The sequence below is a fragment of the Trachemys scripta genome, chromosome 2 (assembly GCF_013100865.1).
Source record: "Trachemys scripta elegans isolate TJP31775 chromosome 2, CAS_Tse_1.0, whole genome shotgun sequence".
Lineage (NCBI taxonomy): Eukaryota > Metazoa > Chordata > Testudines > Emydidae > Trachemys > Trachemys scripta.
In genome coordinates, this window is record NC_048299.1 from 147,422,563 (window position 1) to 147,449,384 (window position 26,822).

Sequence of the window (26,822 nt, forward strand, 5' to 3'; positions counted from 1 at the left end):
ATTCCTAATGAGTGTCCACATGGGGGTTTAACTAATCCACTTTAAATTCACATTTAGGTAATTCGGATTGATTTTTCTGAAGTTTCCCGTGTAGGTGAGCCCTTGGAGCAGGTTGAAAACAAGGGGGAAAAGTTGCAAACATTTAGTCAGTTTTTCCTTATTTTTTTAATTGAAAATTTGAAGTACAATTTTGACCAGCTCTGTCTACAGTGATGTGAGTGTGACTTCAGTGGCATTACTTCTGATTTATGCTGATGTGAGTGAGACAGAAATCGAACTGTAGTGAAGGCGCTGGATTTAAGAGACCCATGTTCAATACTAGCACTCCTCACAGATTTCCTGTGGGATGCTTGAGAAGTTGTTTAATCTCTCTGTGTGCCAGCATGTTCTTTATTCTGTGTGTTGTGTGTTTAGAGGAAGGTTGGGTCCAGGGCTAGGGCATTAGGCTAGGACCTGGGAGACCTAGGTTCAATTCTTGCTTCCACCAGACTTCCTGGGTGACTTTAGGCAAGTCACTTACTCTCTCGGTGCCTCAGTTCTCCAGCTTTAAAATGAGCGTAACAGCACTGCCCTACCTTACAAGGATGTGGTAAGGATACAATCAAAAGATTGTGAGACACTCCTATAGCTCCATTATCATAGTATGTAAGTACCTTAGATGGACAGATAGCTGTTTAAGGCAGTGATTGTCTGTTCAGTGCCAATTATGATGGACACAGTAGATATTACCATAATAGAAATAATGATAAATAAGATCACAGGACCAAGCCCCATATTGAATGAAAAAGGGTAAGATTGGAAGGTGGTGATGCTCACTTCACAAACACCCAAAAGTTTTGGGCTGTTTGGATTGGATTTTGATTTGAGGCCCATTTCTACTCAGCAAGTAGAAGAAAATACCAAGACTTGCTCAGAGACATTACGCCGAAGAAAAAAGCAACAAAAAAGCAGTTATAGCCGAACAGATCAGTTTACGCTGCTTGAGGCATTCTATGCTGTTAGAGGATGTGGTTTCCTTTTATACTGCAGAGTTTGTGTGTGAGATTGGGGTAGGGAATTAATGTAATATTTATAACTGCCCCACCAAAACAATGCAAACATAAGAATTCCCTCTCCAATATGTGTTCTAACAAAGAAGTCAACAAACAAAAAAGAAATCTAACACTTCTTCAGAAATTGCCTGTATAGATAGAAAAACAAAAGCATTCCATATGGTGCTTTCCTTATTATTTCTATTTTATTATATCTATTTAATGAACTGGCAAATAAATTACAAAAAGCTTTTTATAAGCCAGTTTGTTATTAATTTTGTATTTCCTGCAACAGCTTGTTAAATTAATCAAAGAAATGAAAATGTCTGCTAATTTAATTACATGATTACCTCTGCTCTAGCATTTGTTTTTGGGATGTGTAATAGCTAACGGTTGGTTTATTCATTTTTTTTTAAAGTAAATGCAAACTATTTTTCATTGTAGCTTTTGAGTTATTTTTCCTTTTATTTGAACGTTTGCTGGAGAATATTAAAAACAAAGAAATAAACCTATTCCGGCCACCATCTCTTTATCTTCCGATTACATATTTGTGGTAGTGTCTATGTGCTTTCTAGACACTTAAGAGCAATAGTCCCTGTTCTGAGGATCTCCTAGTCTGACAGAGGTTAGTGGGAGGGTATAAGAATCAATAGGACTAGACAGTGGGTCTGAGAGACTCCAGCTGACTGAAGCGTCCATGTTGTCAGCCATGGCAGAGCTGCGATTCATGCACTGTAAGCCCTATAGGACTAAGCAGCACAGGAAATGCTGCTCAGGGAAGACCTGATTGGCAGTACCCCCATGATCTCTGATTGGTCCAGGCACACTATTTAAGCATGGAGGGAGTTCCAGGCAGCTGCCATGCGCTCATTCCCTTTTTCAAATTCAGCTCTGTTCTCCAGCTCTGATTCTTGGCTTGACCTCGGGCTCTGACTTCAGGTCCCACTCCTGGTTTCTGACTCTGGCTTGGTTCCCAGCTCTGACTCCTGCTCCAGCCTTCAGGGTCATGCCCTACTTCTGCTCCGACCACCAGGCCTGACTTCAGGTCCTACCCACTAGGTCAGACCACCCACATCTTGGTCATGACAAGGGAAACAACATTAGGCATCTTATATAGATGGAATATACAAATTAACAAGATGCATTATAGATCGTGTAATGCCCTAAGATGGGTTATTGACAGTGGGGATTGAACTTGGAACCTCTGATTGATTATAAAATCATCAGACTTGTTTCATGTACTGCTTGCTGGATAATAAGATGAAAGGACTCCATGTTTCCAAAACTAAACTGGAGCTTTATTAAGAAAGTGATTTACAGAGATGCTGCAACTGCAACTGGCATTCAAGCCATGAGCGCACAGGCTGACTTTCTGGTGCTCTTCCAAACGCTTCACTCTTGCAACCTCTGCTCTTCTTTCCAAGTTCCATGCAGGTTGCAACCTGAATTTACTGGCTGAACTAAATGTTCAATGAGCTCATTCACCTTTATCTTTGGCCAAGCCATCACTAGAGGGGGACTGAGCACCACATTGACTGGGTTACAGTGCACTGAGTGGATGTGGGGTTATAGTAGCAAGTCAGAAGTAGGTCTTTAAGAGGGTCTTAAGTATGGGATTTTAATGGGATGGTTGCAGCAGTTCATCCAGCTACAAGAAGCTGCAGGTTCAGGGCACACATTTGCATATATCCAGGGCCAACTCTGGCTCCCACTGAAGTCATTGAGAGTCATCCTGTTTACTTCAGTGAGAGCAGGAGCTGGCAATCAGGTCCTGATCCTGCAATCATATCCACAAGACTGGATTCTTTAGCCCTACATGACGATTGGTCACCACGAGGCCTACTCAAAAGTTAAATCCCTCTTAAGGACTTCTTTGAAAGCTTAAGTGGAACTTAAGTAATACATGGGTGATGCCATGGTCCTCTGCTTGGAGGTGAAATTTATCCCAAATGAGGAGGGCTGACACAAGCTGTCAGTGCTGTGGTGGGTGGTGCTTTGGATGAGGAAGACACATAGGCAGAGATGACTATGCCATGGAAGCTCTGTGTCCCCTGTTTGCTGAGAAGGAAAGCTAGGGTTGCCAACAAAACTGAACACCCCTGCCCCGCCCCTGCCCTGCCCCTTATCTTAAGCCCCTCCCTCTACTCACTCCATCCCCCCTCCCTCTGTCACTCGCTCTCCCCGCCCTCACTCGCTTGATCATTTTCACCAGGCTGGTTCAGGGGGTTGGGGTGAGGGCTCCAGCTGGGGGTGCGGGCTCCAGGTGGGGCCAGAAAAGAGGGGTTCAGAGTTCAGGAGGGGACTCCGGGCTGAGGCAGTAGGTTGGGATGCAGGAAGGGGTGAGGCCTCCATCTGGGAGTGCAGGCTCTGGGGTGGGTCCAGAAATGTGGGGTTCGAGGTACAGGAGGGATCTCCGGGCTAGGGCGGGGGGATGAGGGCTTTGGCTGGGAGTGCAGGCTCTGGTGTGGGGCTAGGGATGAGGGATTTGGGGTGCAGGAGGGTGTTCCGGGATGGGATTGAGGGGTTTGTAGGGCAGGGGTTGGAGTGTGGGAGGGGGTCAGGGGTGCAGGCTCTGGGCGGCACTTACTTCAAGTAGCTCCCAGAAGCAGCGGCATTTCCTCCCTACCATTCTTATGCAGAGGAATGGTCAGGAGGCTCTGTGCGCTGCCCATCCAGAGGCGCCACCCCTGCAGCTCCCAATGGCTGTGGTTCCTGGCCAATGGGAGATGCAGAGCCAGCTCTTGGGGCAGGGGCAGCGGGCAGAGACCCCTGGCTTCCCCTACATGTAGGAGCTGGAGTGGGGGCATGCCGCTGCTTCCAGGAGCTGCGCGAAGCCACGACAGGCAGGGAGCCTGCCTTAGCCCCTCTGCGCCAACTAGACTTTTAATGACCCAGTCAGTGGTGCTGACCGGAGCCACCAGGGTCCCTTTCCAACCAGGAGTTCCAGTCGAAAACTGGACACTTGGCAACCCTAAGGAAAGCAGGTCCATTTTGGCTCTGAATATGTCTTCTTGTTGAGGGTTGAGATTTGGGACTGGAGAAGAGGCCTGGCCTACTGTATGTGGGAGAGGTGTCTTCCTTCAGCTCCCTCTAGTGTGCTCAAGTGTGCATTGCACTTAACTCACTGCTACTTGGTTTGATCAAGTCAGGAAAGAAAATCAGTGTTTGCCAAAGGGAGAAGTATGCGTAGTCAGAAAGGAGCAGGGGGAAAATTCTATATCTATGAACATTTTACACAGCACTTGTTTCAGATTGGTTTAAGGCTTTGCCAATGAAAGTAAGCTTTGATCAATTACTTTCATGCTGAAGGAACTATACACCAAAAGAGAAACTGCCTGCACTTAATCTTGGGGAGTACAGGATATATTATGATGGCTATTAATTCCATTAATTAGGAGGTAAAACATAACAAATTACTTGTAATAAGCCTTTCAGACAGGATTTTGTTTTAATGGACAGGCTCATTTATGTCTATTAATGTTTATTTTTCCCAAATCAAATTAACATTCTCCGTATGCTCTGAAATGACCTTTGTTTACTCACTGGCAGATACAGCAAGTGATTTTTTTTCAGTGCCCAACAGGAGAAGGGGGAAACTAGTTTTTTTTTTTTTAGTACATTGTAGGAATTTTGCTCCCTCCATGCATTGCTCCTCTATTCCTTTCAAATCAGAGGCATCAAAGGTAAGAAAAGAATCCTTTCTAACATGGTCATAATTTAAAAGCCAAGGGAATGAGTGAGCTTTTCCTACAAAATCATGCAAAGTTCTACATGTGAAGGAAAAGTGTAGTAAGAGTAGTAATTATTTGTTGGATGTCAGATACCTAATAGACCACATGTAGCAAAGCAAAAGGACATGAAAGGAATCCAGACTTTGATATGCAGCAAATTTTTGAGAGAGAGAGAGAAAGAAATAGGGCCTAATGCTGTAGAAACTGATACGAAAGGGCCCGATTTTGGGGGAGGAGCTGAATTGATGGTAGCAACACTGGGAAAGCTTTCAGCATTTTAACTCCCAAGAGTCTCAAATCATTTAGACTGGTTCAGAGCAGGCTGGAGAGATGAAGCAATTTGTTCGAGGTCACTCAATGAGTCAATTTCAGAGTAGTAATTTAGACAGGACTCTTTAAAAACTCAGTCCTTACTTTCTTATAAAGTCCTTCACAATGCCAGAGCCATGGAGAGTCATTACACTCACAAAACCTTGAATTGTTGCATGGTAAATTGGCCTTGAAAATTTGGTCATTTACCCTAGGATTTTCAGAGACACTCATAATTGGTATAATTCTTGTCCCATTGAAGTCCATGGAAGTTTTACCATTGGTGTCAATGGGAGGAGAGTTTGGCCACGGCAGGTACAATCTCGAGTTGAAATTCAGTTCATTTGAGAAGGCCCATGTGAAATTCTGTAATTCAGGAGAAAGTGCTTCTACTTCAACATTAATAGAAGGCAGAAAGAAACCTGACCCATTTTTCAGCTGGCTTGTCTTTGTTTCCCCCCCTCCCCCCATCAGATGAATTTAAAGCTCTTGAAAGTTACCTGGCTGACAACACAGGAAACAGTAATGGTCTCCTCCATAGATCAGGCACAGTGTGTCGTAGCCCCAGCTTCTTCACTTAATCCTGTAAGCGTGCTTCCACCTTGACCTATAGTGGCCTTTGTGCTGATTAAATCCTTGGCCTGATCTCTGCAGCCACCAACACTGCTGCCAGTTATTGCCAGTGGGCCAAGATTTTCAGTAGGGGCCAGTGATTTTGGGTGCCCACCTTGTGACTTTTTAAAGAGGCCTCATCATCACTTTCTGAAAATCTGGCCCCTTTGAGATGTCTCAAGTTGGTCACCCAGTATAGTCACCTGGCCATAATACTTGTATTAGGCACCTGTCCAGTAGAAATTGGATAATAGACCATTGTCCACCGCTCATGGGATAGTAATATTTATTTGCTCCTTTTAATATCTGCATCACTTCAAGCCAGTGACTTACAGGTTTAAATCTCCATATCTCGTTACTCAGTCCCTTGAGCTATTTGTATTTATTTATTCTTGTTCTAGAAATATTTTTTGGATGATAGGAACTAATTTAGAAACATAACAATGGCTGAAGCAGTCAAATTGGAAATTGTTTTCAGCACACACTGAGCAAAATATATGGCTGCTTCATATTCCTGGGAACTCCAGCTATTACTGACCATGTAATCAGCCTCATTAAGAGGATTTTCATGTGTAAATCTCTGCTTATCAAAACCATGCCAGAATTTATTTTTTGTAAGAGATATTTCAGTTAAAAAAAATCTTTAAACAAGAAAAAATGAAAACAGCAGGTGTTGAAACTAGTCAGGGCAACGTGTCTCCTCAGTTTGGAGTCTTTCTTTGGAAACCACCCTGAAGTCCATGCTTAAATTTTCAAAAGTGAATAGTGATCATAGTGGTGCAAGTGAATACACCTCAAAATGGTCTGATTTGCAGAGGGGTGGATGTTCAGAGTAAAATTTCAGAGAGATTGAATAGAGAGTGGGAATTTATTGAAGGTTTATTTTGCAGGTGGAAAATGCTGATTAATTGAAACAGAAACTTCTAGTGGAAATGTATTGGTGTCAACAAAAAATTCATCATGACTGTTTCTCAAGTCCAGGAGCCCCCTCCCAACATGGTGGGTTTGGCACTGATGTGGGCAGCCAAGGTTCCAGTCACTGCTCTGAATCAGGCAGAGCAGGGATCTGAAACTGGGTCTCCCAGGTGCGAGTGCCTTAATCACTGGGTTATTGGCTGTTCTGGTCTCACGCTCTCTCATTTATTTTATGAAAAGTTGTTTTGTTCTGATGCGGATCAGTAACAAATGTCAAAACCTCAATTTTTTTCATGTAAAATAATTCTACTTTTCTGGCCAGCCCTAACAGGCTTAGAAAGCCTGACCTAGGAGGAAAGGTTTAAAAAAAAAAACAACACACAGGGTGTGTTTAGTTTTGAGACCAGAAGATTGAGGGGACACTTGATAACAGTCTTCAAATATGTTTAGGGCTGTTTTAAAGAGGACGATGATCAACTGTTCTCCATGTCCACTGACGGTAGGACAAGAAGGAATGGGCTTAATCTGCAGCAAGGGAGATTTAAGTAGGGTGACCAGACAGCAAGTGTGAAAAATCAGGATAGGGGGTGGGGGGGGTAATAGGAACCTATATAAGAGAGAGAGACCCAGAAATCGGGACTGTCCCTATAAAATCGGGACATCTGGTCACCCTAGATTTAGGTTAGGTATTAGGAAAAACTTCCTAAATATAAGGGAAGTTAAGCTCTGCAATAGGCATCTAACGGGAGTCGGTGGAAGTTTTTAAGAAAAGGTTGGACAAACACCTGTCGGGGATGATCTACGTTGACTCAGTCCTGCCTCATTGCAGGCAACTGAACTTAACGACCTCTTGAGGTCCCTTCCAGCCCTATGTTTCTATGATTCTACTACTGAGATTTAAATAAGACTTCAGCTCCGAAGTGCCTAAGTCACTTTTGAAGATGGTACGTACTCCGTAGGCTCCTATGTCACTCAGTGGGTTTTCAATATTTTACCCTCCGATCTTTGAGGTCTCTACGGTTGGGCACCCAAAATCATTAGTCAATTTTGCAAATATTTTGGGCTGGAAATCTTATGTGAAAGTCAAGCCCACTAAATTCACAGCAGGGCTGGGAGTCAAACCCAGATCTTATGGCCAAGTCCTGTGGCTTAATCACAGATCATGCTTCTTCATCCTATCTCACAAATAGGTGATTGCTTGTGTCACTGCATAGCTTGTGCATAATTAGCCATTTGCATGCTCAGAATCTCCTGTTCTTTGGCACAACATATGTTGCTGAGTGATGCTGGTTTGATTTGCTATTTCTGCTCCTGTGTTAGTTTCTTCTACCAAATAAGTTCGTAGAGCTTTTCCATTTTGGTAGCCTTTCTCTGTGGTTACCTGATCAAGAATTTGGAAACCCTGAGATCAAGACCTGACCGTAAGTTTTACTGGCATCTCCCGGAGAGCGGAAAGGGAGAGAGAGAGAAAGGGAAGGTTTCTTTCTGGCAGTACTAGAAAGGTCATTCACCATGTGACACATACTGTATGCAAAACAGGCTTATCTTAAATCTCCAAACTGTGAACTATTCAATCTGGTTCCCATAACATGATGATAGTGCTGGCTCACAGTTTCTATACCCAGCCTTCTGTTATATATAGCCATGATTTAACCTTGTCTACTGTTTTTCTTGTTTATTTTTTCTCTTTTGTTTTCTTTCTTTCATTCAAGCAAGGCTCCTTTAAGTCAAAATCTTTGTTTAGGAATCTTCAGGGGTGTGTGATCAGTGGACCTTCATGTTCAGCTTTAGGCCCTGTAAGGATCCCAAACTTGTTTTTATTTGATATAATTTATAAATTAGCTACTGTAATATTTTTCTGAAGCAAAAATGTAACCCTAAAAATGTGCAGAACTATAGTGAACAGAGATGGAAACTGAGGGAAAACGTTGACATGATATTAGCTGTACATATAAGATTCATAATTCAAAGATGTTCAGGCTAGAAGTAACCATTAGATCATCTACTTTGACCTCTTGTATGACACAAGCCATAGAATTTCACCAAGTTATCCCTGTATAGAGCCCAATAACTTGTTTGACTAAAACATATCTCCCAGAAAGGCACCCAATCTGGATTTGAAGACTTCAGGGGATGGAGAATCTCCACTTCCCTTGGAAATTTGTTCCAATGGCTGATTGCTCACACTATTAAAAATGTGCCTTATATCTCATTTAAGTTTGTCTGGTTTTTGCTTCCAGCCACTGATTCTTATTCTGCCTCTCTCAGATAGATTAAAAACGCCTTTGGTACTCTGTATTTTCTCCCTGTGGAGGTACTTAGACATTGTAATCAAGTCACCTCTTGATTGTCCCTTTTGATAAGTTAAATAGATTGAGTTCCTTGAGTCTCTTGCTATAAGTCCCCCCCCCCCCAGATCTCACACATCATGGTGTGGCTCTTTTCTGTACCCTCTCTAGTTTTTCAACATCCTTTTAAAAATGTGGACACCAGAACTGGACACAGTATTCTAGTGTTGGTCTTATCAATACCATATACAAAAGTAAAATCACCTGCCTACTCCTGCGCTCTACTCCTCTGCTTATACATACCTACCTCCTTTTCCCCCTCCAATATCTTATTTTGTTTTAGAATGGTCTTTTCAAAAGCCTTTAAGGGACATGAATAGTTTGAATACCTAATCTCCTTAGACTCCTTTAAATATTCCCACCCTAAATTCCCTTTTACTCACTATGGATTTAAATATGATTTCACAGACATATAAAACAAGAGTTACTTGGATGTCAAAGGAGTTATACTCCAGTGTAAATCAGATTGGAATCAGACCCACAGCACCCTTGGTACTACTGAAGTAGTGGCAATAGACAGATCCGTGCAAACCATTAGGACTCTTTGCAGCCTGGTTGATGTGACCGAACACTACTGCTTCCGCTATCTACCACAATCTTGTAAACTGCAGGCACCTGGGAAATTTTCTTTTTTTCCCCTCAAAGAGAAAAAAAAAAAAGCGAGCAATTAAACAAATAAGATGAACATCAGCTTTGCAACTAAAATGTTTTTCAAACCTCTTCAAACATAAATCAGAACAGAAAGGCTGGGAAAACCAAGACACATGCACATACAAATAAATCCTAACTTGGAAAGCAATAAGTTAATAAAAAGGGTTTATGAAACTACTGAGTGCATTGGGTAGGGTTACCATATTTTAATTTTTAAAAAGGACACTGCGGCCCCACCCCAACTCTGCCCCTTCCCTGCCCCAACTCCGCCCCTTCCCCAAAGTCCCCGCCCCAACTCTGCCCCCTCCCCTGAACACTCCGCCCCCCTGCTCCTCCCCCTCCCCTGCTTCCCGTGAATCAAATGTTCGCGGGAAGCCTGAAACAGGGAGTCAGTAGGTAAGCTGGGGAGCACCGCCAGCCCCAGCGGCCCCGGCCCCCGGCCGAGCACCGCCGGCCTCTCCCTCCCTATTTTCCCGGACATGTCCGGCTTTTTGGGATTTCCTCCAGGACGGGGATTTGAGGCCCAAAAAGCCGGACGTATGGTAACCCTAGCATTGGGGAACACATAGTAGAGAAAAATATTATATCTGTGGAAAGTTAATTAACATTGTATTAAAAAAGAAGACTTATTGACTTGAGTGGGAATTTTGAGGGAGTATATTTATTTATTTGTCTTGCAGTAGTACCCAGAAACTCCAGTCAAAGGGCAGGACCCCATTGTGTTAGGTTCTGTACAAGCAAGGAACAAAACTATTGTAAAGGATTTCTTACAGATTAAAGCCAAATCAGGATCAGGATCATTATGATATCTAGTCTGATCTCCTGCATAACACAAGCTATAGATTTTCACCCAGGGATTCCTGAATTGACCCAATTTGTTTTTGTGTTTTGTTTTTAATACATTTGTGGCTTTGGCTTCTGTGACAATGTAGGGACTCACCACCGCGGCACCTCCTACTGGTCATCTTGGGGAATTGGTTCGATCCAGTAGAGGGCCCCCTTCTGCTGGCATTACATCTGTCGTCTCGCCTTTGGTTGGCGTGTGGACCCGCGTTGCTCCCAACGCACAGCGTCGTCTTCTGGGACACAGTCCTCCGACAAGGTCCCTTTGTCCATTCACACCCCCTTCCGGGGCAGGGGAAGGGGGCGTTGGATGACCCACAGTCCGATCCCTCCAGTCCAGGATCTGGTGTAGTTTCGGCTGGCAGCTCCCTGCGGCCTATGGCTGGGTGTACTGCCAAGGGGAACAAGTGGGGTGGGGGGACCTAGGCCCGCCTACTACTCTGAGTCCCGGTCCAGAGGCCCTCTAGCAACAGCCTCGCTGTCCTCCTCCTCCTTCCTCCTCTGTCTGTTCCTCTGGACCACTTCCCCAACGGCCCTTCTTCCCACTAGGCTCTTTCCTAAAAGGCCTGCCACCTGGCAGGCTACAGAATAGGACCTCCTCCCACTTTCCAAGGCTGGCCTGCTCTGCGCTGTCCATGGTGCTGGCCTCTCAGCTCTGGAGACAGACCTTCCCCTCTGAAGGCTTGGGACAGACTGACTGCTCTCTCCCTGTGCAGTCTTTTGTATGGCTGAGCTAGGCCCTGATTGGCCGTCCCCAATCTGTTCTCTGGTTGGCTCGCAACAAGCCCTTCTCTTATTGGCTGCCGGACTACGCAGGTGCCCGGGCCTGCCGCAGCCCACACTCTCCGGGCGTGGGGCAGCCGCCCCACCACACTTCTCTTTGTGAGTCACTTGGTCTAGAGTAGGCATTGATAGATTAATTCTTCAGTATTATGTTGCTTCTCTCTTTTAAGGAGATGAGAGACATTGTAGATTTCCTTCCGATCTGCAAGAGAGTCTGAGCCTTCTCAGTAGTATGCCTAAGGCTCTGAAACTCTGTTGCAAAAGGATCAGAAAGAGTCCTGGGCTCAGTCTCCTAGACTAGACTACCTCTTAGTTCAATGTCAGTAGCAGTGGTAGAATTAGTATTATTTGTATTTCACTAGTGCTTATAGGTCCCAACCAAAATCAGACTCCCATTGTGCCAGGTGCTGTACAGAAGTATAGTAAAAGAGTAGTCTTTTCTTGCTCTGAAGATTGTCAGTCTAAATAGACAAGATGGACTATAACATCCTCTCCCCCCTCCCCCGCTTTATAGTTGGGGAACTGAAGCACAGTGAGGTTAAGTGACTTGTCCAAGGTCACACAGGACGCTGGTGGCAGAGTCAGGAACTGAACCCCCATCTCCTGATTCCTACTCTGGTGGCTTAACTACAAGACCATCTTTTTCCTATCTGTCAGCATGTGGCCAAACCTTTCCTCAAAGAGTCAGAGTAGGATTAAGCCTGATTGTGTGCTCAAAGATATAACCAAATAAATAAACTGAAGTGTAAGAAAAATTTTTGACTTACTTCTCAGGACAGCATTCAGTATTTTCCATAATCTGTGCTTGTTATGGTTCCCTCAGACTATGGTGATAGGCACTTCAGAAATGCTGATGAGTAACAGTGGGTAGTTGGATGGATAGAGGTTTTCCTCTATCTTGTGTGAAATGCAAATAAATTAACTTGCAGAATGCAGCATCTGAAGAATGAGAAGCCTGCAAAGAGTTAATCTGTTATTAGGTATGACAAAAACCCATCTGTTTGAATCAAAACTGATGATAAGAACTACTGCTTTTAAATTAATAAATACTGTGTTATAAGAGTAATTGAAAGTTGCATAAAATATGGATTTGAGACTTTGGATATAAATAATAGAACATATAATTTTGATGAGGGCTTTAAAAGATTTCTATAAAAAGTACCACTCCTGTGATTACTGCAATATTAAAATATGTAACATTTGTCATATAATCCCATCGGATGATTGGGATTAGTTGGAATAGCATTATTTTCTAAACTGGCATGTCAAAGTTTCACCATTATTAAAAACTGGATTAGAGAGTTGTCCTTTAGAAATGGAGTTTAAATCCCTATGAAGTGCAAGATACCTTACATTTGTTTTAGTGTTGCTCACAAGTTTAGAAAGGATTGCCCTAATTTCATCAACAAAATGGATACTAATAGAAAATGAGCAAGTGGTATAGAGATAAACATAGGTTAAAGGAAGGCCACGGACAAACTATTTCTGACGATAGCTGGCGGCAGGGCTCTGACAATTGTACTGTGCAGTTTCCATTCTGACCAGTAGGGGCCCAGTTATGAGAGGCTCTGAATAGGGCTGGCCAGAAAACATTTCTGTTTCTCTAGCTGTTGAAATTTGGTTTTGTTCTGAGACCTTTCTCTCTCCTCTCTACCTCCCCTCTGTCCCCAATAGCCAGGTGCTTAGGGTATTTGCCTGGAATTTGGGAGACCCTGGTTCAAATTCCTGCTCTGAATCAGAACACAGACTTGAACCTGGGTTTCTTAAGAACATAAGAACAGCTGTATTGGGTCAGACCAAAGGTCCATCTAGCCCAGTTTCCTGTCTACCGACAGTGGCCAATGCCAGGTGCCCCAGAGGGAGTGAACCTAACAGGTAATGATCAAGTGACCTCTCTCCTGCCATCCATCTCCACCCTCTGACAAACAGAGGCTAGAGACACCATTCCTTACCCATCCTGGCTAATAGCCATTAATGGACTTAACCACCATGAATTTATCCAGTTCTCTTTTAAATGCTGTTATAGTCCTAGCCTTCACAATCTCCTCAGGCAAGGAGTTCCACAAGTTGACTCTGTGCTGTGTGAAGAAGAAGTTACTTTTATTTGTTTTAAACCTGCTGCCCATTAATTTCATTTGGTGGTCCCTACTTCTTGTATTATGGGAATAAGTAAATAACTTTTCCTTATCTACTTTCTCCACATCACTCATGATTTTATATACCTCTATCATATCCCCCCTTAGTCTCCTCTTTTCCAAGCTGAACAGTCTTAGCCTCTTTAATCTCTCTTCATATGGGACCCGTTCCAAACCTCTAATCATTTTAGTTGCCCTTTTCTGAACCTTTTCTAGTGCCAGTATATCTTTTTTGAGATGAGGAGATCACATCTGTACGCAGTATTCAAGATGTGGGCATACCATCGATTTATATAAGGGCAATAAGATATTCTCCGTCTTATTCTCTATCCCCTTTTTAATGATTCCTAACATCCTGTTTGCTTTTTTGACCACCTCTGCACACTGCGTGGACGTCTTCAGTGAACTATCCACAGTGACTCCAAGATCTTCTTCCTGTTTTGTTGTAGCTAAATTATCCCCCATCATACTCTATTTATAGTTGGGGTTATTTTTCCAATGTGCATTACTTTACATTTATCCACATTAAATTTAATTTGCCATTTTGTTGCCCAATCAGTTAGTTTTGTGAGATATTTTTTAAGTTCTTCACAGTCTGCTTTGGTTCTAACTATCTTGAGCAGTTTAGTATCATCTGCAAACTTTGCCACCACACTTTTTACCTCTTTCTCCAGATCATTTATGAATAAGTTGAATAGGATTGGTCCTAGGACAGACCCTTGGGGAACACCACTCTCCATTCTGAGAATTTACCATTTATTCCTACCCTTTGTTCCCTGTCTTTTAACCAGTTCTCAGTCCATGAAAGGACCTTCCCTTTTATCCCATGACAACTTAATTTATGTAAGAGCCTTTGGTGAGGGACCTTGTCAAAGGCTTTCTGGAAATCTAAGTACACTATGTCCACTGGATCCCCTTGTCCACATGTTTGTTGACTCCTTCAAAGAACTCTAATAGATTAGTAAGACACGATTTCCCTTTACAGAAACCATGTTGACTTTTTGCCCAACAATTTATGTTCTTCTAGGTGTCTGACAATTTTATTCTTTACTATTGTTTCAACTAATTTGCCCGGTACCGACGTTAGACTTACCGGTCCATAATTGCCGGGATCACCTCTAGAGCCCTTTTTAAATATTGGTGTTACATTAGCTATCTTCCAGTCATTGGGTACAGAAGCTGATTTAAAGGACAGGTTACAAACCTTAGTTAATAGTTCTGCAACTTCACATTTGAGTTCTTTCAGAACTCTTGGGTGAATGCCATCTGGTCCCGGTGACTTGTTAACATTAAGTTTATCAATTAATTCCAAAATCACCTCTAGTGACACTTCAATCTGTGACAGTTCCTCAGATTTGTCACCTACAAAAGCCAGCTCAGGTTTGGGAATCTCCCTAACATCCTCTGCCGTGAAGATTGAAGCAAAAAATTCATTTAGTTTCTCCTCAATGACTTTATTGTCTTTAAGTGCTCCTTTTGTATCTCGATCATCCAGGGGCCCCACTGGTTGTTTAGCAGGCTTCCTGCTTCTGATGTACTTAAAAAACATTTTGTTACTACCTTTTGAGTTTTTGGCTAGCCGTTCTTTGAACGCCTCTTGGGCTTTTCTTATTACATTTTTACACTTAATTTGGCAGTGTTTATGCTCCTTTCTATTTACCTCACTAGGATCTGACTTCCACTTTTTAAAAGATGCCTTTTTATCTCTCACTGCTTCTTTTACGTGGTAGTTAAGCCACGGTGGCTCTTTTTTAGTTCTTTTACTGTGTTTCTTAATTTGGGGTATACATTTAAGTTGGGCCTCTATTATGGTGTCTTTAAAAAGCGCCCATGCAGCTTGCAGGGATTTCACTTTAGTCACCGTACCTTTTAATTTCTGTTTAACTAACCCCCTCATTTTTGCATAGTTCCCCTCTTTGAAATTAAATACCACAGTGTTGGACTGTTGAGATGTTCTTCCCACCACAGGGATGTTAAATGTTACTATATTATCGTCACTATTTCCAAGCGGTCCTGTTATAGTTACCTCTTGGACTAGCTCCTGCGCTCCATTCAGGACTAAATCAAGAGTTGCCTCTTCCCTTGTGGGTTTCCCATACCAGCTGCTCCAAGAAGTGTATATTCCACGAGTATCCTAACCACTGGGTGATAGGTTACTCTAGAGTCGCTTTCTCTGGTTCAGACCTGAAATTTCTTCCTGGATCTGAGAAAGCTTCTAGATGAAATAGCATTTTTTGACAGATTTTTTTTAACAGCTCTACAGCTGGTTGCCCTCTGTTCACACTGGGACTGATCATAGAAGGAGTTGAGAACTTCCTGCAAAGTCTGGGATGCCCTCAGCACCCAATAAACTCAGTAGGAGTTGGGGGTGATCTGCACCTTGCTGGATCAGTCCCATTGATTATAGAAAGAGTTGAGGGCACCTGAAAGGATTGGGCCCTATAGAACTACCATGCCAGTTTCTACAAGGGCAGGGATCTTAAATCTGGAGTTTCGTGCTCTTCTCAGCAGTAATACTGCTTTTTCATTTCATCTGGATCTTCCTTTCAAGCCCTAAGCTTAGTGTCTTATGGCTCTGCTCTGTTAAACAGCTGCCCCACAAGTGGCTAATTTTGGCAGTTGGAAGTCGTGATCAGACGTAAAGAGCAGGAGGGTTGCCTTTTGCAAAAAGTGATGGCTAGGGCTGGCTAGAAATGACTTCCCCATCCTGTCAAGATTTTTGAGAAATCCCGTCTCAAATTGGGACGACAGATTGAAATCTTGATTTTTTTTTCAAATTAACAAACTGCAAAAAAACCCAGTTCAGGTCAATTGTGGTGTTAAAGAACCACAGCTATCCCCATGAAGCAACAGGAATCTGTCTGTAATCCCTCTATGGAGTTTCATTGCTTGCTAACAGATTAGGGCAGTGGGTGTGTGCTACCACTCTGTTTACAACCCTGCCCTGACTAAATTTTTGTGTAAATATTTTCAGTGGTAGAAGAGGGAAGCCCGGAAATACCAGCCACGTAAATTAACTTTGGTATAAATGTTTTCTTTTCTCATCTTTGATATGGCACGACAGTCTACCTATAACGTAATGTGCTAGCACTACATTAAACCAAGCCACTACTCTGTATTAAGCATTTCTGCTGTGTATTACATCTTGTGACATTGCATTAATAATTGGTGCTATGATTTAAGCATAGTTGCTTTTTCAATAAAACCTGTTGTAAAAACAAAAGGGATTGGAAGGGGGGAAGAAATGTCAGTTTGCAAATCTCATTAAAATAATCTTAAACTGGCTGTTTTATCCTCTCAGATCTTGGAAACTCTGAGATCATGTTGCCATGGCCTCTTTTTTATTTTGTTAGTTCTGTTTTGTCAGATCCCCTCAGTAATTTGGATACATGGGATTCTAATACATATTTCATGGCAGAGCAAGCCAGGTCCTTTTAATCTAGACTCTCCTGTGAAACCATTTGATTAGGGTCCGCTATTATTAGTGGAGCCAGACATTAGACTCTGTGATGGCTGGAGGTAGCCCAGCTTGGGCAGGTAGAGGTGGCTGACCAAAGAGGGGTTGTGATGACTTTAATACAGAATGACCCAGTTTAATTCAGAAGACTGCGGATTTGCTCATATGGCCTCTGAGGGGAGAGGAAGGGCTGGGGAGATTTGTAGACAAATTCCCTCCTCCGCCTTTTTCTCTTCTGTACTTTTTACCCAGGGTGACCTGTAAGCTGCAGGTTTAGCAGCGTGCAGTACAAGTTTATAAAATTACTGTTACCTGGTGGGTGCATTGTAATTTTAGCTTTAGAAACAATCTAATACTCTTACAGTGTGGGCTGTCTTTATTACCCGATTTTACAGTCCCTAATGAGGTCCTGATCTCTGATTGCCGTCCTTAGACACAACTACAACAGAAATAAGAATCGATTTCCTTTTCTAATAACTTTCTCCTCACATAGTAGATAGGAACCCTGCAAAATTTACATCCTAGTCTCAAGCACCGGGGTTGGTGATTTGCACAGCATGCGCCACACACGGTGACTGCCAGAAGCTGAGAGTTGACAACGGGATAGATCATTCAGTGATTGCCTAACTTCTGTTCATTCCCTCTGGGGCACCTGGCACTGGCAACTGTCCAAAGACAGGATACTGGGCTAGATGGACCATTGGTCTGACCCAATATGGCCATTCTTAATGGCAGTTTGCCTCTTCCCAGGCTAGAAAAGCTGCCAGCAGTGTACAGTATTTTCTTTGTGCATGGTAATAAGCCTTAAAATAGCTGGGGCCTGGACCTACAAACATTTACACTTACTCTGAGTGTTGGGATTACCCACATGCATAGAATTATATGTGCCTATGTGATTGAAGGGCTGGTTTTACATAGTGTAGAACAGGGGTCGGCAACGTTTGGCACGTGGCTCGCCGGGGTAAGCACCCTAGCAGGCCGGGCCAGTTTATTTACCTGCTGACGCGGCAGGTTCGGCCGATCGCGGCCCCCACTGGCCGCGGTTTGCCGTCCTGGGCCAATGGGGGCGGTGGGAAGCTGTGCCCAGCACATCCCTCGGCCGCGCCACTTCCTGCCGCCCCCATTGGCCCGGGACGGTGAACCACGGCCAGTGGGGGCCGCGATCGGCCGAACCTGCCGCGTCAGCAGGTAAATAAACTGGTCCGGCCTGCTAGGGTGCTTACCCTGGCGAGCCGCGTGCCAAACGTTGCCGACCCCTGGTGTAGAATATGGTGCTGGCTTGAAAATGTTAAGTTAAAATGATAGAGCCCATTTGCATTTGTTGGCAAACTTCAATTTCAAATGTGAACTGAGGAAGCTTTATTTTCACACTGCAAACTGCAAAATTTAGCATTTTTGGGGGGTGAAACCTTAATTTTGTAAAAAAGTGGGTGGCTTTGAAACCATAAAATGGTCCACAGTTGACTTGCAAATTTTTTTCCCTGTAAAATTTCATTGCACAACTGTAGCCTGAAGTAGGACAATGAGAAATCTAAACTGCAGGAAGACAACCAGCTGCAAACTATCGACAATGTCTATGTGGATGTAATTTTCCTGTTCAGTGCATAGGCCCTGAAAGCATTTAAACATATATTTAACTTAAGCATGTAAGCAGTCCCATCCTTATTCAGCAAGGCATATAGGAAATGGCAAAGGCTATTCTAATCTGTGCTAGCTATCAGAAGCCTAAAGAGATTTCCAGGACCTCATGTTCATGCCTCTTACCCCAGTGATGTGAGAGAGCATGGGAGTCCATGATACAGGTTTACATAATCTAAGGATCTCGTTCTTAGAGATCCTGATCTCCAGAAGCTAAATTTGCTGATTTTCAGGTAGCCTTCCACTACTGCAGTGATTCAAAATATCCAGAACATACTCTGTAGCAGGGCATTGTCTTTCTCCTTCCTGCATTCCTGTTAGCTTTTTTGGTGGATGGGGGAAGGTTAGTATTGAAGTCCATCCTGGGCCGCTATACCCTTGTGTATTTTTGTGTGTGATGCCATCCAATTTATTAAAGTTCAAGACTTTGCTTCTCACGCTGCCATTGAGTGCAATTTAAGTATAAAAGTTTATTCACCTAGCCATGGGAGCTGCATTGCTATGATATGTGTAGGAACGGCAAATAAAGTTAACAGCTTCGCCAGAGAGTGACAGCATGCTGTGTGGGGAACGGGGGGAGGGAGGGCTCAGTTTAAAGATGCAGCTCAATTAGAGAATAAGTCAGCCTGCAGTGTTTTTAATACCTAGTTCAAAGTTTGTGCAAGTTCTTCCTAGAATATGATCACAGGCTTTCAGCTCGGTTGTAACTTGTTGCAGTATTTATGGGCAGGAGCAGAGTGAACAGGATTCATGTTGTTAGCGCCTTTCTAGGCATTAGGCTTAACACAAAAACACAACCACCCTGTGCTAATTGATATTGAAATTTAATCTAACTCAATTTGTTTGGAATTTAAGATTAAATTAATTTAAATAACTTTTGACAGTACACTCTTTTGAAAGGCTTCCCCTGTTAAAATTCCCAGCAAAGTAAATCACTTCCATTGAATTATTTACGAGACAATTTCATAGGGAGAGCTTCAAAAACCCTCCAGGCAATAATAAAATGTTCTTCACTGTTATAGTCACAATTTGTTCTGGATAATTGTCTGTCTTCTCCCGTTGGGGAATAGTGTAGTTTAAATGCCAGGTAGGTGCTACTCCTTGGCAGGAGGACAAGCAGTGCCATTCTCAATGGCTAGCGTCGTGCCAGGATTTCTATTCAATCCCCCCATTTTTAGGGTGTTTACATCCTGCCATCAGGACTTGGCAGAGCAGCCCAGGAGCAAACATTGTTGCCATTTAAAAACAAACAAAACCAGCCTTTTTTAATCCATAAATGAGCAACTAACTGACCAACGAAAGACCAGATTTTCAAGAGTACAGCATCCAACCCCTCTCAGGGTAACTTGCTAAGGTGTCTAAATGAGAGAGGTCTGGTTTATAAACAAATTTGTTTATACAGCTATCAGAAAACAGAATTTTTTTCCCCATGTAAAATTGCGTTTTTTTGGGGGGGTTTTGGCGCGGGGGGGGAGGCATGAATTCTGTAGTGTCTCATGGGAGTTGTAATTTGGCTGCATTGTACTCACATTCTCTTCCATAGGCTGTGCTCCTGGATTGGATTACAGCTCCCATGATGCACCATGGTCCTCCTTTTTGGTGATGGAATGTGGTGCATCATCGCCATTGCACAAATGTGATGTATTGTGGGAGAGGAAGTCTGACTGGGGAGCCTGGCTCATAAAGCACAATGGGAACATGAACTACAACTTCCATTAGGCACTGTGATGGCATTTCAGAATCTTTTTTTGCTTTTCATGCATTCAGTTTTTTGAAGAAAAAATAGTTTTTTGTCCATGGAAAGCAGACCTTTTTTCGTTTGTGTGGGCGGGGAAAGTCAACACCTCCATTTTCCATCAAAAAATATTTTCAACCGAAAATTGTGATCAGCCTTAGTCATTTAGGGACAGATTTTCAAATGAGATCAGTTTCCATTTGGCAAGTAGATGAAATGAGTAGATTTACTCCGTGCTGATTAGGCCTCAACTGGAGTATTGTGTCCAGTTCTGGGCGCCACATTTCAGGAAAGATGTGGACAAATTGGAGAAAGTCCAGAGAAGAGCAACAAAAATGATTAAAGGTCTAGAAAACATGACCTATGAGGGAGGATTGAAAAAAATGAGTTTGTTTAGTCTGGAAAAGAGAAGACTGAGAGGGGGACATAACAGTTTTCAAGTACATAAAAGGTTGTTACAAGGTGGAGGGAGAAGAACTGTTCTTCTTAACTTCTGAGGATAGCCTTGAAGAAGCAATGGGCTTAAATTACAGCAAGGGAGGTTTCAGTTGAACATTAGGAAAAACTTTCTAACTATCAGGGTAGTTAGGCACTGGAATAAATTGCCTAGGGAGGTTGTGGAATCTCAATCATTGGAGATTTTTACGAGCAGGTTTTAGACAAATACCTGTCAGGGATGGTCTAGATAATACTTAGTCCTGCCATGAGTGCAGGGGACTGGAATAGATGAGCTCTCGAGGTCCCTTCCAATTCTATCATTCTATGATTCTCAAGGAGAACAACAGGAACTGGGAACTGCTTTCTGGGTGCCGAGATCTGGTTCTAAGGACCTGATGCAGCTCCCGCTGAAGTCAATGGAAAGACTCATATTGAGTTCAGGGGGAGCTGATCCAGACCCACAGTTAATAACCAAAATTTTGAACCATTTTACATTCTGACCTAACAACATTATCTAGTTAATGATCAGGGCTGAGGGCTTCATCCCACACTTGCATGTCCTTTTTGTAAAAAACTTCAAAAATTGATCAGGTTCCAATATTTGATGAGGAGGAAACGGGGAAAAAAAAGAGGGTAAGAAAAGAAGAGGGTGGCGAAGAGTGAATGGTGTGAGGGAGGGAGAATACTAGGGAAGGAGAGGGAAGAGAGACAGAAGACAACAATTAAGTTGTTATAAATGTATCCATAAAAGGAGAAAGGAAAATGTGTTGTGTACAAGAATTGGGTATATCCCTTTAAGTAGTTTGGCAACCTTCCAGTAGGTGGTCTTGTCCTTTATGACAGAAGCCACCAAAACCCCAGCAGAGCAACAGCTGTGTGTGTCCCTATGTGTGTATGAATGGAAGACCAGCCTCCAAAGCACTATAGAGAGGGGAGCTTGCTACTGACACCTGTTGATGATTAGGGAGAAGAGCAGCCTAGCGTGGCTTGAGAGCTCCAAATGGACAGGGGCTCCATTGGAGAGGAAGCTCTCTGTCAGAGTATATTGGTGACCAAGGGGAAATGACTGGATGGGCCCGGCCTGCTTTACATGTCAGTTATGTGACAGTTGGGGTCGTTTTGGTTAACATACAGTTAAGTTTTGAGTTTGGTGGCAATAAAAGTTCCCAGTAAGGAAAAGGAAGAACAAGATAACTGCACCAAACATGTTTGGTGTGAGGGGGTCACCCCGACCAAGACCATAGTCAGGCACATTGGCCTAAGGCAGCCTGCACAGAATTAAAAGGGCTCATACCTTCTGTGAGAAGTGTCTGTGTGGTGTTCAGGACTCTGTCCTGTTTACCACTGATACCTCTCCAAAGACTCAGCACCGGGGCAACTCTGAGGCAGTGGATTTTCAAGGTGGCAAACTGAGTGGAGGTGGTGGACAGAGCTGTGCTGAGGCAGGTGTTGGCACTGACATGACTTGGGCTGAAGCGACAGTGAGTGGGTGTGCGGGTCTTATCTAATAGATATTGTTAATTGCTGGCTTTCCCAAATTAAATGATTTCCCCTACCCCCTTACGTAATAGAATTCTCTTAATTTTAAAGCCCTGGATTCAGTACTAGTGAGTTGGCAAGTATTGCCCAGCAGTAGTGGCCAGGATGAGATGTATAGTTTTCCAGGTTGCTGGGGTGGTGCTTGAACTGGTGTTTGTTTCCAGAAGGAATGTCAAGGAGCCTGAACACCTGGGGCACATGACTTATGAGGAGAGGCTGAGGGAACTGGGCTTGTTTAGTCTGCGGAAGAGAAGAGTGAGGGGGGATTTGATAGCAGCCTTCAACTACCTGAAGGGGGGGGGGGGGTTCCAAAGAGGATGGAGCTCAACTGTTCTCAGTGGAGGCAGATGACAGAACAAGGAGTAATGGTCTCAAGTTGCAGTGGGGGAGGACTAGGTTGGATATTAGGAAAAACTTTTTCACTAGGAGGGTGTTGAAGCGCTGGAACGGGTTACCTAGAGAGGTGGTGGACTCTCCCTCCTTAGAGGTTTTTAAGGCCCAGCTTGACAAAGTCCTGGCTGGGATGATTTAGTTGGTGTTGGCCCTGCTTTGAGCAGGGGGTTGGACTAGATGACCTCCTGAAATCTCTTCCAACCCTAATCTTCTATGATTCTATGAAATTGAAGCCAGCCCTTTTTGCTGCCAACACCACCTGGCAGAAGGATTATACATAGATAAGCCTTGTTTGTTTATATATAGTTTGTAAACATGGTTATTTGGATCCCAACTGTGTCCATGTGGTTCCCTCATATTTGCAATGTTGTGTAGAGAGCAAAGACACAACAATCCACATTCAGTGGAGTTGCACCCATGTATGCTGGTCTGAATTTGGCCCCAAAGTTTCCCTTTCCTTGGATGAATTAAAAAAATATCCCAAGGTCTCAATAGGTTTTTTACCTCAGCACAAAATATAAAATGAGGTGATACCCATTCCATATATCCTGACCAAGAGGAACACTCTTTGCATTATGAGAAATTCTCTGCTTGGCTGGCTTGTGGAATTTGAGGGGCACAGGGTGAGATGCATTAAGAAAAGAAGAATTTTTTTGCAGTAGTGGAACTGTGTCAAGCATTATATTTAGCTGTCAGCAAACTGTTAAAGCTTGCTTGGATTCCAGGAAATATTCACTACAGCTTTTGCACTGATGCCTGCAGTTTGCTCTTCAGCTTCCTTTGTGTATTCTTTTGCATTTATGCAATTTACCAGAGAAATGGAAAGACTGCCTTTCACTCCAGTAACTGTAATTTAGTGCAGCCAACACTGAGAATGAAAAATGGAAGGGTAAACCTTAGGCATTGTTTTCTCTGCCAGAATCTGAATGAAATCCTTGTAGTTTGTAAAGAAATATGCCTATGGCAACCCTGTTCTGTCTATAAAATGTCCAAGGAGAAGTACTGAGAGATGCAAAAATTAAGAATGGGGAAAATGAGAGTGAAAAGTTGGTCCTGAATTCTGCAATAGTATCATATGGGTGGACTCATGCATCCATGTGGGATCCCAATGAAGTCAAAGGCTCCATATGTATGCAAGTAGATGATGTTGGGATCAGGCATGAATCTGACAACTGGATCAGTGCTTTAGTGGTGAGACATCTGGTTAGATGGTAAGCAGAGAAGTCAGAGAGGCACGGTGTGAATATAGACCTGGACATAAGCAGCATTGGTCACAATTTTCAATTTTGATTTTTAATTTAATTTTTTTCATCAAAATATTGACAAAAAGATTACATTTTGGTGCATATTTTGTAAAAAAAAATGTAATTTTTTATGATTTTTGTGAAAATTTGAGGGGAAAATCCCTTTTGTGTGTGTTTGTTTTGTTTTAAACCGGCTCTAGGCACAACATTCGTGGATTTTAATGCCACTTCTGTTTCCAGTTCCCTCTGTGGCTACAAGGCATTTAATCTCTATAAATCTGGGCAGAAAATTATATTGAATTCACAGGTGTCTTGAGCAAATTTTGGGTTATTTATTTTTCTAATATTAGTTTAGTGGTTGGAAGATGAATATACTATGCAGAAGACTGAATAGTCAGGTGAAACTTTGAAAATAATGGCTATTATTATTTTGATAGTATCCCATGAAATACTAGGTGTTTCATAAATATATATATTTTTAAATAGTGGATGACTGCAACAAGGAGCTTGAACAATGGTTTGAAGCAGAGACTTGTATTCATCCACAGTCTATTGATGATGAAAGCTTCAGGAGAAGTGTGTATATTTGAAAGAGACAAAAAAAAAAAAGTAAGTTGTGCGTGTCCAAAACTGAGATTTTGTGTGACCGTGGGCAACTTTCTTAGCATCTCTACAGTCAGGGCTGGTGTACACTAGAAATTTACGTCAGTATAGCTACATCTCTGAGGAGTGTGAAAAATCCACAACCCAAGAAACGTAGCTACACCAACCTAAACCCCAGTGTGGACAGTGCTAGGTTGATAGAAGAATTCTTCTGTAAACCTAACTACTGCCTCTCGGGAAGGTGGATTACCTAAAACAATGGGAGAATCCCTCCTGTTGGTGTAGGTAGGTCTGCTCTACCCTAGGAAATAAGTACATTGTTCAGGGGTGTGAAAAGTCAACATCCCTGAGCCACACAGTTAAACCAACCTAACCCCTGGTGTAGACAGCACTAGGTCGATAATAGAATTCTAGCTACTGCCTTTCGGGCATGTGGAATACCTAGGCTCCCGTCAGTGTAGATAGTGTCTTCTATCTACTGCACCAAATTTTTTCATCATTTTTTTTAAATAAAAAATTACTCTTTGACTAAAATGAATTTTTATTTCATGGACAATTTTCATTCTGGTTTAAAATGTTCCTTTCTTTCAATGAAAAAAGAAAACCAAGGAGCCTTTTTATTAAAAAAAAAAATCTATTAATTTTTCAATACAAACTTTTTCTTTGACATCAATGTTTTTTGAAAACTGCTTTTCCCCAGTTTTTATGTTTATTTGATTAAAGAATGTTATGGGAAATTTCAGAGAATTTTTTTTTGTACATTTCTTGCAAAAAATAGGCATTTTTCAACCAGCTCTATTGATTTTGACTTTCCCCAAACACATTTTTGTTGATGGTAAAGTAAGAAAAATGTCCTTGTCCCTTCTAAATACACAGTCTTATTACCCTGCTCTGTGCACAAGCCATTGCATGGTTTTCTGTTACTATAACAGTAAAGGTGGTTCTTCATTTGCATGAGGTTTCAGGGTTAATTTTTGCAGTAAGGCTCGTGACGTTCTTTGAAAGATTACATTGTCTTCAGTGGGCTTTAGATCCAGCCTTCTATGTGGTATTTTAATGATTTTTGCCATGATTATCTTGTAGAGGCATTGAAGAGCTATCAAAATAAACACAGTTGCACACCCTGCCTTTCGGAACTTTATCCAAAGCCCGTGGGAGTCAATGGAATTTATCAATAGATCGGTCCCATGCCTACTTCAGCATATCACTAGTAAAAATTTAAGGGAAGGGCTTTACTAACCACTTGGGTAAGAGTGAATGCGGATCCAAGAAAAGGAGCAAGTAGCCAAATAATCAAACTGTGCAATGTTATCGTTTCTCCATAAAATTTTTCACTGTCAGGAATAAATCTTAAGTTATAGAATGTCCGCATCTAACCATGATATCGAACTGGACAAATCCCTGCTGTGGAGATCAGCAACAGAATCATCACATCGGTTTGATAGAGTATGATGAATTAAGATCTGTACTAAAAGCATGATTTACAGCTAGTGGGCAGTCGGTAGCTCTCTCAAGTATCATTCGGAGGTTTCATTTCAGGGCTGTCACCATTGTCGGGTGCATCTGAATTACTATTGCAGATGACTGCCAGATAGCAGTAGCTGGTGGAGGATACAGAACCGTTTCCAAATTCCATTTTAGAGGAATGTAATTATTTTTTTTTCCATCATGAGATGTTATTTCCGGTTTATTACAAATTTATCAGCAACAAAAATGAAAAACATAACCTACCCTTCTTTAATAAAGTTATGATGAATTATATTATTTTTCTTGTTTAAAGAAGGGTGTATTTTTTATTCTTCATATGTATTTTTAAACACATGAAAAGGAATTTTGAGATACTAGCTTCAGTGACACCAGTTTAACTCAGCAGTAATTTCGCTGAAGTCAGTAGAGCTACAATCTTGATAGCAGTGTATTAGCAAGATCAGAATTACATCTACTGTATAGTATTTCAAGATTGCACTAATTTAGAGGAAGAGAGATAAATTATTTAAAATAGGGCAGGTTTAAAACCTTTTGTACTGTTAGAAGTAGAAATACCAGTTACATTTCTACAACTAGGACTGGCTGAAGATTTTCTATCAAAGAGGGGAGAGATTGTAGTGCATTATGGGAGATGTCTGGCCTATCAGCCCAACCCATAGAGGAGAGATGGGACATGGGAACCCAAACTATAACTCTCATGAAGCACCTTGGGAGAATGCCCAAATTTAAAAAAAAAGGCCATGTGTTTTTAGTTTTCTATGAAAAGTCTAAATTTATTGTGGGGAAAAATAATTTTCTGTGTAGCTCTACTATAATTCTTCTCAAAGGATCACATAACACTTTACAAATGGTACACAAGGGGATGCTCATTCGTCCACTGCTAAAATACAGTTACCTCTGGGGTGAAACACAGCAACTGTTTAGCAGCT